The sequence below is a fragment of the Nyctereutes procyonoides genome, unplaced genomic scaffold, assembly GCF_905146905.1.
Source record: "Nyctereutes procyonoides isolate TBG_1078 unplaced genomic scaffold, NYPRO_anot_genome, whole genome shotgun sequence".
Lineage (NCBI taxonomy): Eukaryota > Metazoa > Chordata > Mammalia > Carnivora > Canidae > Nyctereutes > Nyctereutes procyonoides.
The window spans coordinates 45,078,186-45,091,553 of record NW_026575126.1 but is presented as its reverse complement, the minus strand read 5'-3'; positions in this window follow the sequence as shown (position 1 = coordinate 45,091,553).

The window sequence follows — 13,368 nt, the reverse complement described above, 5'->3', positions numbered from 1 at the left end:
TATGCAGTGAGAGAGAGAAAAGAGAGAGAAGAGGGGCCAGCCCCTGTCCATGGGCGCTCAGATACCACACTGTCTCCCCTTTCACCGAACACAATGGACTTCCCCTTGCAAATTGTGATGCTGTGGCTCAAGGAAGTGATTCTCTGTGGCCTCCCTAGTATGCTCAGAGTAATATAAAGAAGCCAGGGTCCAGTCTGGCTCATGGAACCATAGCATGTTCTTTGGACTTAAAGATCTTTAAAGGTCATCAGAATACAAACTGTGGCACCACGAGCCTATTTCAGTGTAAATGACACACACAAGAGGCTTTGCAATCCAGGGCATTCTGAATCCACTACCCACAAAGCCCATTCTACATTTCCCCCGGCCAGCCCCCCTGCCCTGGCCCCAGCCCTGCCATCATAAGCTGCAGGGGAGGACAATGTAGAGGAGGAAGCATGAGCATCTGTGTTGCCTGCAGCATGGGGAAAGTGTTTAACTGGTCTGGGGCATTTTTCACATTTGACCTTAAGGGATAAAGTTCGGGATCGTGAAGCTCACATTCATTCATCAAAGATAAGGTAAGCAAAAACAATAATGCACATACATACTTTTGGCTGCCTCCCAGATATCCTGAAGGCCCTCCAAACCTAACACATTCCAAGTGAAATGCATCCTCCTCCTGCTGTGGCCAACACCTGCTTCTCCCCTTTAGAGTCTCCCCGGGTGAGAACAGAGGAGCAGCATCAGTCCCCAGCTAGATCCAAGTCCTGACCTTCCTCCCTTGTCCTCTTGTCCCTCCCCTACTCTGGTTAATGCTCTTGGTCTCTGCAACCCAGCTGTCCCCTGCCCTCCATCCCCACATCCTGCCTTCTGTCTCTGACCTTCTCTCTCATGACTGATGGTGATGGTCTAGTGACAGTCTCCCTGCCTCCAATCCAGACCCACCTTTGAGTTTTCTCCATCTATCTGCCACAGTAATTGCTCTAAAATAAAATTCCGACCATGTCATCCCCAACTGAAACTCTTCTGATCACTCCCCATTGCCCAGAAGCGAAGACGAAAACCCATGACATGTCTGGCAAGGAGGCTCCTGGTCTGCTTTTGCAGACACTGAATCCCCAACCTCGTCTCCCACTGCTTCCTTGCACGCACATGCAGATCCAGCCAAAACAAACCTCCGGAACCTCTCCAGTGGGTCCTCGAATACTATTTCCTCTTCATAAATAACCTGTAACCATCAGCAGGCACATGGATAGCCTTTAAATCCTGGCTCACACATCTCCTCCATGAGCCCTTTCTCTGTTCCCCCAGACTTAGTGGCACTGTCTTCAGGGCACCCCTGCCTTTCTGTGCACACATTTCTCCAATGGAGCGTGTCACGTGTCCCTTTACATGTTTACCCTCCCCTGTTGGGAGGGTCCCCTTAAAGATAATGGCCTGTGGGACTCGACAGGTAGGTTTGGTAAGATGCTCCCCATCAATCTACTTCTGGGAAATGCCAATCAAAGCCACAATGAGCGATCACATCACACCTGTCAGGATGTCAAGTATTAAAAGATGAGAGGTACTCATTGATGGGCAGATGGAGCAAAGGGTCTCCGCTACATTGTTGGTAGGGATGCAAACTGGTGCAGCCACTATGGAAAGCAGTAGGAAGTTCCTCAGAAAGTCAAAAATAGAGCTGCCACCTGATCCAGCAATCCCATTCCTGGGTATAGATCCAAAGAAAAAAAAGGAAATCACTATCTTGGAGAGATAGATATCTGCTCACCAATCTTCTGCACGGCATCGTTCACATCAGCCGAGACCGGGATGCAACGTAAGTGTCCAATAGTGGGTGAATGGGTAAAGAACATGCGGTGCATGCTCATACAATCAAATATTACTTGGCATTCAAAAAGAAGGAAATCTTACCATGTGCGACAATAACATGGATGGGCCTGGATGACGTTTGCTGAGTGAAATAAGCCAGAGACAGAAAGACAAATATTGTGTGATCTCACTCATATGTGGAATCTAAAACAGTCAAAGCCATAGAAGCAGAGAGTAGAATGGTGACTGCCAGGGGCATGGGGGTTAAGGACAGGGAAATGGGGAGATGCTCATCAGAGGATATAAAGTCTAATTTATGCAAGGTCAATAAGTTCTGGATATCTACTATACTATATGGGGCCTATAGCTAAAAACACCGATTACATACTTTAAATTTTCTAGAAGGATAGTGTGTGTTTGTTTGTTTGTTTGTTTGTTTGGAGAAAGTGTGTGTGTGAGCAGGCGGGGAGGATCAGAGGGACTGGGAGAGAGAGAGAATCTCAAGCAGGCTCCCCACTGAGCAGAGCCCAATGCAGGACTCATGCAGCCCAATGCAGGACTCAGCGCAACCCTGAGATCATGACCTGAGCTGAAATCAGGAGTAGGACACTCAACTGGCTGAGTCACCCAGCCACTTGTAGGAGGGTAGATCTTATGTTAAATATTCTTACAATGATAAGAAGGAAAAGAAGAAGAAAAGGAAGCAGAGGCAGAAGAAGGAAGCAGGAGGAAACTTTGGGAGGCCACAGATATGTCATGACCTTGATGGTGGCGATGGTTTCACATTCGTGTGCTGATCCCCAAACTCATCAATCTGTACACGTTAAATATGTAAAGCTCTTTCCAGGTCGATCATACCTCAATAAAGCATTTAACAAAAAGATAGTGACCAATATGAGGCACAGGGGAAGGATGGAGCTAATTCAGAAGCCACTAAGATACAGATCATAATTAAAGCCAAGGATGTGGCTTGGAAGAGTGGGTTGGATTTGCACTGGACCTCCATCCACCCACTCCTCCCCCCCCCCCCCAGTCAGGATAGGCTGTGAGAGAAAGAGAAGTTGATATGGAGAGGGAGAGATGTCATCACATTTATACTTGAAAGGTCAGGGTCATGCCTACATGCTGCTCATCTGCTACTCATCTCTTTGGGGTGGGTCATAGCTGCCCGCAACTGCTCCACCACCCCCTGGGTCTCCCTTTGCTTCTCTGACTCTGGGGCCAGGTGGGTGTTGAGCTCCATGGCAAAGGCAAGGGTCCCAGGCTCGTGCTGATGGGTTTCATACTGCTCTTGCCCCTCCCTTCCCTCCCCCTTTACATCAGCCTCCCCTCCTTGAGGCCTTTCCTGCAGAATTCAGACTTCAGCATTAGAGCTGAGGACAGAAACCTCACAGACACTCCTTAATCAGCCCCCAGAAACACACAAGCTCAAATCCCTGTAACAAATCCATCTCCTGTGCTCCTTATCTGATTGGGTCTTGGCTAACACAACATGTGGCACCAAGCATGGCAAAGAGAACAGCATTCGGTATCTATTTCTACCAAACCAACTGTCCCCAAATGTAGTGGGTACAAACAAGTAGTGGCACATACTACCTCAATGTGAGTCAGGAATCTGAAAGCAGCTTGGCTGGGTGGTTTTAACTCAGGCTTTCTTACGAGGCTGTAGTCAAGATGGTAAGGAGGGCTCCAGTCATCTGAAGGCTCGCCTGGGGCTGGAGATTGCACCCCCAGGCTCACTCATGTACCCACCACAGGAGACCTCCTTTCCTTACTCCAGGGGCCTCTCTGCAGGCTGCTTGAGTGTGCTCATGATGTGAAATCCGCTGGTCCAGGAGGGGCTAGTGATGGGGTGGGAAGCGGGGGTAAGGCTGCCCTGCCTTCTGTAATACAGCCTCAGAAGTGGACACCCAGCTCTTGCACCATAGCCTACACTACAGAAGCAAGTTACTACGCCCAACCCACATTCAAAAAGAGGGAATCAAGCCTCACTTTTTTGCGATGAGGCATATCAAAGAATTTGTTTCCATATGTTGACACACTATTAAGGCAGAGAGAGCCAAGTATGGGAGAAGAGTCAAGTATATCTGACCTGATTTTATTCATGGTGGTTCAACCCTTGCTCTGTTCCTGGTCTTTGCTTCATGGGAGTGGATCTTGCATCCATCCCAGCCCTGCCCATAGAAATGTAAATATCAGTTGTACTCCCCAAGTTTGGAATTCTTCCTCACCTAGAGATGTTGCCTGAACCTGTAGCCACCCACTAACACTTGCATTAACTTGCACCCATCCGCTTATCAACACCGAGCTGAACTGGAAGACAGTAGAGCTGTATTTGTCAGATGACTAGATCCCACTGTTCCAGCGTTTGCTCATTACTGCATATGTGCATTCACATATGTTCACCGAGCATGTATCATGTGCAAGACCCCAGACTAAACCGTGAGGCCTACAAAGAGGAATAAATATAACCTTTAGCTTCAAGGAGCCCTCGCTTTGCTTAACATCAATGAATCCTCCAGGTGAGGCCTCAAAGAAGTCCTAAGGGTGAATTAGTCCTAAACTCTTAAGAACAAAAGCCTGGCCTCCTTTAAGAGTGATGGCTTCTTGACGTTCGGAATCAGGACCTTAGAGAGGGCAGGCCAAGAGTGCCTGGGGCAGACGCCTCAGTCGGAGGTAGGGCGCCTGCCCCTTAGGAGCCGCCACCACGCTAGATCTCCCAGGGCCAGATGGAGTGAGTGGCACCTGCCCAAGGTAAGGCGCTGCAGGAAGTCAGAGGATGGGGCAAAAGGACTGTCTGGTCAATTCCCACCTCCCGTCTGGCCTTGTGACATACAGGAGGAGGGAGTCAAAGGGAAGGTGACGTACACAAGCCCAATCCCTCCTTCTGCCTTACTCTGAGGCTATTTTTGGTACAGGTGCCCTAGATTTACTCCACATCACAATAAAATTGGCACTTTAGAGCAGGTGGGGGAGGTAGAATCAGATTTTCGGTTTAAGGGGCCCTGGAGGTTCTATAACTCAATCTGATGAGCACATCTGTCATTTGTCATCGCTGTGAGTGGCTGTCTAGCCGAGGTTTGGGCAGCTCCTGGGACGGGGAGCTCACCCCTTTCTGAGGCTGTTCCTTGCACTGTGGGTCGGCTCTACCCATTTGAAAGACTTGCCTGCCCCCCACCGAGATGTACCAACTTCTCCATAATATTTACCTTCATCTTTTTGCCTTCATCTTCTGGACTCACCTAAAATAAGTTCAATTTCCTTTCAACAACAATGACAACAGTGCCACCAATAATAATAATGGTAATAAGAACTCACGTTTCTAAAGGATTAGGTGTCAGACACAGGACTGGGTGTTTTATGAGCATTATGTCATTTACTCCTAAAATAATCCCACAAACTAGGTATTCTCATCATCCTGATTTTACAGAGGAGGAACCTCGGGCAAGTATCACAAAATAAATACCAAGTCTTTATTTTCAAGGCTAAACATCCTTCCACTGTAAACAGTATACTAGAAAAAGCATAAACATTTGAACCAGGCGATCCCAAATTACAGTTTCTCCTTTGTCTCTTAAGAGATGCCCCAGCTTTGATAAGTCACTTTAACATCTGAGCTCCCATCGTCCCCTTGTCAACAGCGATAACATAGTACAAGATTCGGAGAATTAGGGCCCACATGTGTGAAGAGCCTCACAAATGCTTGATATGGAATAAATGGTCGGACAAAGAGGGGATGTGTTTCCCTGTCAGCATCCTGGATGCTGTCCCAACACTTGGGGTGTGATGGTTCCTTGAATGCATGGCATGCAGGATTGTGTGTCACACTCACTATGTCTTCTGATCATCTCAGAAAAGGGTACATGTTCCCTCCTGCAGGCGGGACAACCTGAGACAATGGGATTCTTTTGGTGGTTGTGTTGTGCACACGATTCATCATCTTCAGCTAATTCAGTGCCCAAAGCCTTTCCCACCACGTGCTCTGATGAGAAATGACGTCCCCATCACCTCCTTGAATGGTGCACATTTAGGGCCTAGTTCTTTTTTTTAAGATTTTATTTACTTGAGAGAAAGAACAAGAAGAGAGAGTGAGAGATTAAAGAGGGAGAGGGAGAAGCAGACTCTGTGCTGAGTAGGGAGCCTGACTCAGGACTCGATCCCAGGACCCTAGGATCATGAACTGAGCCAAAGGCAGACGCTTCACTGACTGAGCCACCAAGGCACCCCTTAGGGCCCGATTCTAAGAATTTATACTTATTTCAGTTACACTAGAACCTACTGGGTCTTTTTAGATCACAGACTGTTGACAACCATTTCCGTCTTCCTTCCCAGCGTTGGCTTTGGTGACCCGCTCACCATGCCCTTGATCCAGGGCTCCTGCCCACAGCACTGGTTACCCACAAGCCCTGTCTGTGTCACCCCCCACTGGGTTTTCATGTGTCACCTTTTCTGCGGCCCTGCGGTCACCCTGCAGTTGGGGCCTCTGTCACCAGACCCTGGAAAAGGATGAGATTCTCTCAACACTGGTCTCCCTGCTGCTGCTTCTGCTACTTCCTCAACCTGTACTTCATGAAGCAGTCACAGTGAACTCTGGAAAATGCAAATCCTGCATGAACACCCACAGTTCTTAGATTAGAGACCAAAGTCCCTAACCTGGCCTGCAGGGCTTCATAGTCCACCCGTGCCCCTGTCAGCAGTGACCCCTGCTGTCCCATGGCTCCCCTATCTTCGTGAGCTCCAGCTCACCCAGGCCTGGGAATCTGCCCCCCCCCCACTACGGAGGGGTCCATGCTTGCCATCCTCTGCCTCCCCTCCTTCCTGCTTAGTGCCTCCACATCCTGCACACCTCCACCCGGCTAAGGACACAGACTCAGAGCCAGCCACCTGGACCCACTCTGCTATTTGCCAGTCTTGGGACCTGGAGCAAATAATTCACTGAAACTTTCTGGGTCTCAGTTTCCTCATCTCTCCTTTTTAAAGATTTCATTTATTTATTTGAGAGACAGCACAAGCAAGGGGAGGGGCAGAAGGAGCAGCAGACTCCCCCTCTGAGCAGGGGGCCCGATACGGGGCTCAATCCCAGGACCCCGGGATCATGACCTGAGCCCAAGGCAGACGCTTCACCAACTGAGCCACCCAGGAGTCCCCCATCATCTCTAAAAATGGGCCTCACAGTAGCGATACGCGACAGGGCTGCTGTGAGCATAATAGGTAAAGCAGGACAAGAAAACCCAGAGAGTGGCATATAGTAATGTGATAAATGCATTAATAATTATTATTACGTGATGACTATTAGAATTATTCGAGAAAGCCGTCTGAGCCCTCCAGCTAGGTCAGGGAGTCAGGGACAGAGTGTGGGAGGACAGAGATTCGCATCACCTTCCACACCACCCTCCCCAACACACACACACACACACACACGCACACACACACGCACACACACACGCAAGCGCGCGTTGACTCCCTTGGTGTCTGGCCCAGCTGGCGGCACTTCTGGGAGCTCAACTGGTATTTGCAGATTGTGTGTGTCGAGTATGACAGGCCCGTCTTTGGGCAGATTACACACACTCGAGAGCACCACCATCTGTCAGTTACGGGTCACCGCGGTGGCGCGTCACTGGTTTTCTGGCACATATTCCGGTTATGGGTGTAGTGGAAAGGCTGCCGGACCCGGTCAGGGAAGACTCAGATTCAAATCTTAGATCAGACACCATCCCTTTGGATCTTCTCCAGATCTCCAGATCAGTCCTCAACCTCTTTGAGCTTCATTGTGGGTGAGTTGAGCAAAGAGATGATGGGCCGGGGGCAGGGGTGTGTGTTTGTGCAACATGATATTGGCACCCATCCTAAATAATGAGATGATAAAAAGGAACATTTATGGAGCAGTCACCAACCCCTACTAAAGTCCTGAGTATTTACCACAATTGTCCCCTTTAATCCTCACAACAAAGCTACAAGGCAGGTGGCATCATGTCTCCCGTGATACGGAGGAGGACATAGAAACCTTGGGTGATTCGTATCCTGGCCAAGGTCACAGCAACTGGAAAAGACTGCAATCGAACCCATCCTGGGTGGACCCCAGCCTGAACCCTTCATTGTCCTCTCTTGGCCTCACGATGGATATTGAAGATGTGCCTGGTGGCAGTGCCTGGGTGGTGGCTCAGTCATTTAGGCGTCTGCCTTTAGCTCAGGCCAGGATCTCAGGGTCCTGGGATGGAACCCTGCAACAGGCTCCTTGCTCAGCGGGGAGTCTGCTTTTCCCTCTGTCTCTGCACCTGCCCCCACTCGTGCTCGCTCACTCTCAAATAAATAAAATCTTTAAAAATACATAAAAAACTAAAACAGATGCACCTGGTGCGGGTCCCGGCCCGGAAGCACCTGCTGAGGGAAGGTGGCCCTGCAGAAGGCCACACCCCGGTCCGCACTCAGATATCCACCCTCACCGTCTCCTGCAGTTTCCCCACCAGCACCTCTCCGGATCATCTACTGACACTATCCACTACCCAGTGAGCAGCAGGGTCTAATCAAGAGAGATTTGCTAAGAATAGCTTTTATTTTCTTCACACCACTGGCTAATATTGTCCCCCATCCACACAATCTAATCAGAATTCTTGCTGATTTGAAAGCAAATATAATAACAATAAGAACGCCACTTATTAGCATGCAGCTTCAAAAGTGGCTCATCCCCAAAGTCTATTCTTTTTCCACATGAGAAGTTTGGAGATTGCTCAGATGAGGCAGATATTACTCAGAGGCAGGGAAATTGGAGGGATATCTGAAATCTTGGGAACCCCACAGAGAGTTATCAATGGTCTGCCTTTTGCTGCTGGAGGTTTGGAATGAGATTAGGAGCAAGTGTGGTGTGAACCAAGGAGCTGCAAGGCTGGGGATGTGGGAGGGGTGTTCGGGGAGGGAGTCTAGGGCAACCCGTGCCCACTCTCATTTGCGGTGCCCTGGTCACGTGCCCGGGGGGCACTGGCATATCATCTCTGACCCCCCGGAAGACCTCAGGATGCAACCTTCTCCTCTTTTATGGAAAAGTGGGGTCTGAGAGGTGGGATAACTTGCCCAAAGTTCCAACAATTGTAAGTTAGGGCAGAGGCAGGATTCAAATAGCCGTGTCCCCGAGTTCATTGTTCACAGCAGGTGTGTGTGTTGAACTACAGATGAAGGTCTGTCTCCTTCTCTGCACGGACTCCGTCTGTGAGGCCCTCTCATGGCATTCGCCACGCGCCGTAGGCTGACGACTCTCAAACTCCTATTTCTGGTCTAGACCTCCCCAGAGAGCTTCAGGCTGGCAATTTTCGTCTGCCTACCTGACATTTCCACTTGGCTTTCCAACAATAATCTTAGAGTTGACACTCCCCAAACTAAAATCCTGAGCTCATTCCCCAAAGTCCGGTTACTCATTCTACAGCCTTCCCCGCTGCAGAGGCCGGCCGGTGCCTCCAGCCTCCACGATCACAACAGAGCACAGCATTCTCTCCCAGCCTCACCCATATCCACCACACAGCCCCGTTCTGCTCTCCTCCCTCCGGCCACGTCCACCATGACCTCCGCTGCAACAGCTGGGTTCTCTCTGCTTCTATGTTGCCCTCCCCCCCTGAATCTGGTTCTTTGTCCCTTGGAATGTAAGCCAGCCTCCATCAAGTACCTTGAAGGCACCGAGTGACTTAGCCTGAGTCAGACAGCCCTCTGCCTCCCTGGGCTCCAAGTGCACTGGCCAAAAGTCAGGTTTTGAATATGCCAACCTTTGTTACACATTGGACCTCCACACCACCTGCATTTAATCTCCAAGACCCCTCTTTTCCTGCTTTCTCCATTGGCTCTGGTTCACCCTCTAGATCTAATTGTCACCTCAAGCTAATTGTCACCTTCTCAAAGAGACCCTCCCCAGGGGCATAATCCACAGTGCAAAGGCATTGTGCATATGCTCTCTGGTTTGATCATTGGGTTTTTTTTGCTCATTCATTATTGATTATACTTCTTTACAATGACTCAGCGAAATAGGCGAATTTCCCCCTCTTTTAGGAGAAAGCCACACCGCTTAGTAACTTCTCTAGGGCTCCCAGAGTTCAGAGGTTGTAGAAGTAGGATTCGAACCCAAGTCATCCTGACTCCAGAACCTGTTCACTGCACCAGCCTGATGCTTGAGTGCCTGGTAGGGCTCAATGTCACGTATGTCGCTCTCTTTTCCTCCTCCCTCACTCAGGCGCTTGCAGCTTCACCAAACAATTGCATTGCCAGGCTTCTCTGCTCATCTCTCCCATGCGAGGAAAAAGAACTGTGATTTTTCAAATAAACTCTTAGCTTTTTCACAAAGGCAGCTTACATGGTGTGCCGTTCATTTATTTACGACACAATTCTGAACTCTTTGAGGCTCTTTCCCTGAGATGGTCGCTCTTTTTTGTTTTTTAATGGCTACCCTATAGGATGGAGCCATCTGATTCCCGTTCAATTACTGCACAGAGATGTTTAGGATGGAGCCCAGCACCCCCTGGATGAGGCCTTTGTGCTCCGAGAGTCTAGGTGGGGGACACTGACAAACAATTACTCTCCAGTATGGCAAGTGTTGCAATAATGGGCTGACTGCAGCACAAACAGAGGGTCAGAGCAAAGTGCCTGACCCCAGACATAGCCCACCAAAGATGTTTGATTAATGATAAAACTGTCCTGTTATCTGGTACCCAATCCCTGAATGTCACTCTGGCCAGCTACAGATAATGGATTGTATCTTTTTAAGTCATTCTAGGTCAGTGATCTCAGGATACAAACAACTGAAAGATAATTCCTGGCCAAAGAGCAAGAACGATGGGTCTTGCTTCCAAATGCCTGGGGCTTCCATTTTAGATGATCATGAACCACCACCTTCCCTTCCTCCCTCCCCACTTCCCTCCTTCTCTTCCTCCCTTCTTCTCATTGATATTTTGTGAACATCTTCTATGAAGCAAATACCACGCATGCTTTGGGAACCATATAATGAGAAGAAGCCACTGCCCCTGCTCCTATGGCCAGTCCTCAGTCTAATGGAGAAGAACCAAACAATTTCACTACTTGGTGCTAAATTGCAGAACCTGATTATGGAACTGAGATTATCAAAGAAACCTGAGCTAGATGAGGAGAACAGAAAATCATCCATGATGAAGGGACGGCTGAGCAGAGTTAACTGGGTAAAGCTGGTTGGAGCAGATTGTGCTATATGTGGAGGACAGCCTGTGCAAAGGCCCTGAGGAGGAAATGTGGCTGGAATGCACAGCCACTCCCAATTCACCACCTTGCCCACAGTGCATGCATACAGCTGTGCAGAGGATTTGTGGTCGAAGTCTCCTAGATGGCGATTATATAAAATTGCTAATGATTATTGCTTCAAATGCAAAATAGTCCCAGGGAATAAATAGCCCCACTGACTTCTATCAGTGGGAAATGATTTGTAATCTCCATCTCTGCCTATCTGGTCCATGTCAGATGTCCTAGGGGACAAGGAAAAGTAATATATTGCTTGAGTCACCTGAAATGGGGTTTTTGAAAGGTGCCCACATCCAGGTGAGCTATGGTAATGCAAACAAGATGTGCCACACAGCCAGGTAAAAACTCCATTTGGCCCAAAGCATATGATGTATCGTCAAAACCTGCTCTCACCAGACAGGGTGGGGCATCCGCTATCAGGGAGGATCTATCCAGGGCGGGGCAGCGATTCAAGCCATGTGTCTGTTGTTCAGGACAATCGTCACTCTGAAGCCACAACAAAGGTACTATTGTTAATCCACCTTGCAGGTGAGGGGGTGAGGCCTGGCAGCCCACTGGCTCTCCTGCCCACCCTGTCCCTGGAGACCCTGGTGTACCTTACCATCAGTGACTGAGTGGATTTTGCACATCCTTACTCGCTCTGGCCTCTCATCCATGCCAGCGCGTGCTGCTGGGTGCAAGGCCATATCTCCTTCACCCCCCTTCCGCCTGCAGCACTAGTTCCCATCATGCACTATGCAGCAGAGGGCAGTCAACATGTCACTGAGAACCAAGGGGGTTTGCACCACACATCTAGGGATCCATTTTAAGCTGCTCCCCGAGGGACTGGCTCCCAACCCACATATCTCTTGAAGCTGATGGCCCAGCCCTCGCTCATCCTCCCAGGGCCACAGAGAACAGACTGGTGCCTTTAAACATCCATGTGCAAGCATGACCCCCTCCTCATAGTCAGGCCAGAGACAGAGCCCAGCCCTCAGCTTCTCACCTGGAAAGGGCAGGCTGGACATCTGGTAGCCCAGCTTTTCCATCTGTGGCCCATGAGGCTAGCTGGTAAGGGGTGGATATCCGAAATATATAAGGAACTCGAACAGCTCAATAGCAATAAAAGATAAATAACCCAACCAAAAGAGAGGCAAAGGACCTGAACAGACATTTCTCAAAAGAAAACACACAAGTGCATACACGTATGGCCAAAGGGTAGCTGCAAAGATGCCCGACATCGCTCATCATCAGGGAAATGCAAATCAAAATCACAACGAGCTCTTATCTCATTCCTGTTAGGAAGGCTGCCCTCAAAATTCTAGAGACAACAGGTGTTGGTGAGCATGTGCAGAGCCCTCGTGCGCTGTTGGTGGGAATGCAAATTGGTGCAGCCACTGTGGAAAGCACCATGGAAGTTCCTCGAAAAAAATTAAAGATTGAGCTACCATAGGACCCAGCAATCACATTTCTGGGTATTTACCCGAAGCAAATGAACTCTGAATTTCGAGGAGTTATCTGTGTGCCCATGTTCACAACAGCCAAGGCACGGACACAACCCAAGCATCTATCAGCAGCCAAACGGATAAAGGCATAGATAATGGAATATGACGTTATTTAAGAAGCAGGAATTTTTATCTTTTGAACAACAAGGATGGACCTGTAGGACATTTTGCCTGGTGAAATAAGCCAGATGCGCAAGGCTGAATGTTGAATCAACTCGCTTAGAGACAGGAGTTTGTGTGGCCGGACTCGCAGAGGCAGAGAGAACAGAAGGGTGGCTTGTGGGGTGGGGTGGGGTGGGGGGATTGGTGGTAAAAGGTACGAAGTTTCAGTTAGGCAGGACCAACCAGCTCCGCAGGCCTTAGGAACAGCATGCAGATTTGTTGCACCGGGTCACGGGGAGGGCGTGACCCCGCGGTGGGCGGCTCCCCGTTCAGGCCTTTCTGGAAGGCCTGCTGTACCCCCCGCCCCCTGCAGGCATTGCCAGGCCCGGGCCTGGGGAGAGTCAGGTGCGGGGCAGGGGGGCAACCCGCACGCGGACAGCCGAGCCCCATGAGGCCTCTGCGCACCCTCCGATCCGCGGCCCCCAGGGTGGGCACCCCCGCCTGCCAGTGCTCCGTGCCCGCCCCGCGGGGTGCACGAGGAGGGGACGCTGGGGTCCTTGGCCACCCTGCACCGAGACAGGAGGGCACAGGCACCCCGACCCACCAAGGGGCCCCGGTGCTGGGGACCAAGCCAGGCCTGGCCATGGAGAAGGTGATGCAGGAGGTCAGCCAGAGGGCACAACCCCGGTGACCCAGCCCCAGGGGGTGGGAGCCGGTGTGAGGAAGCAGCCTGGAGGGTGAG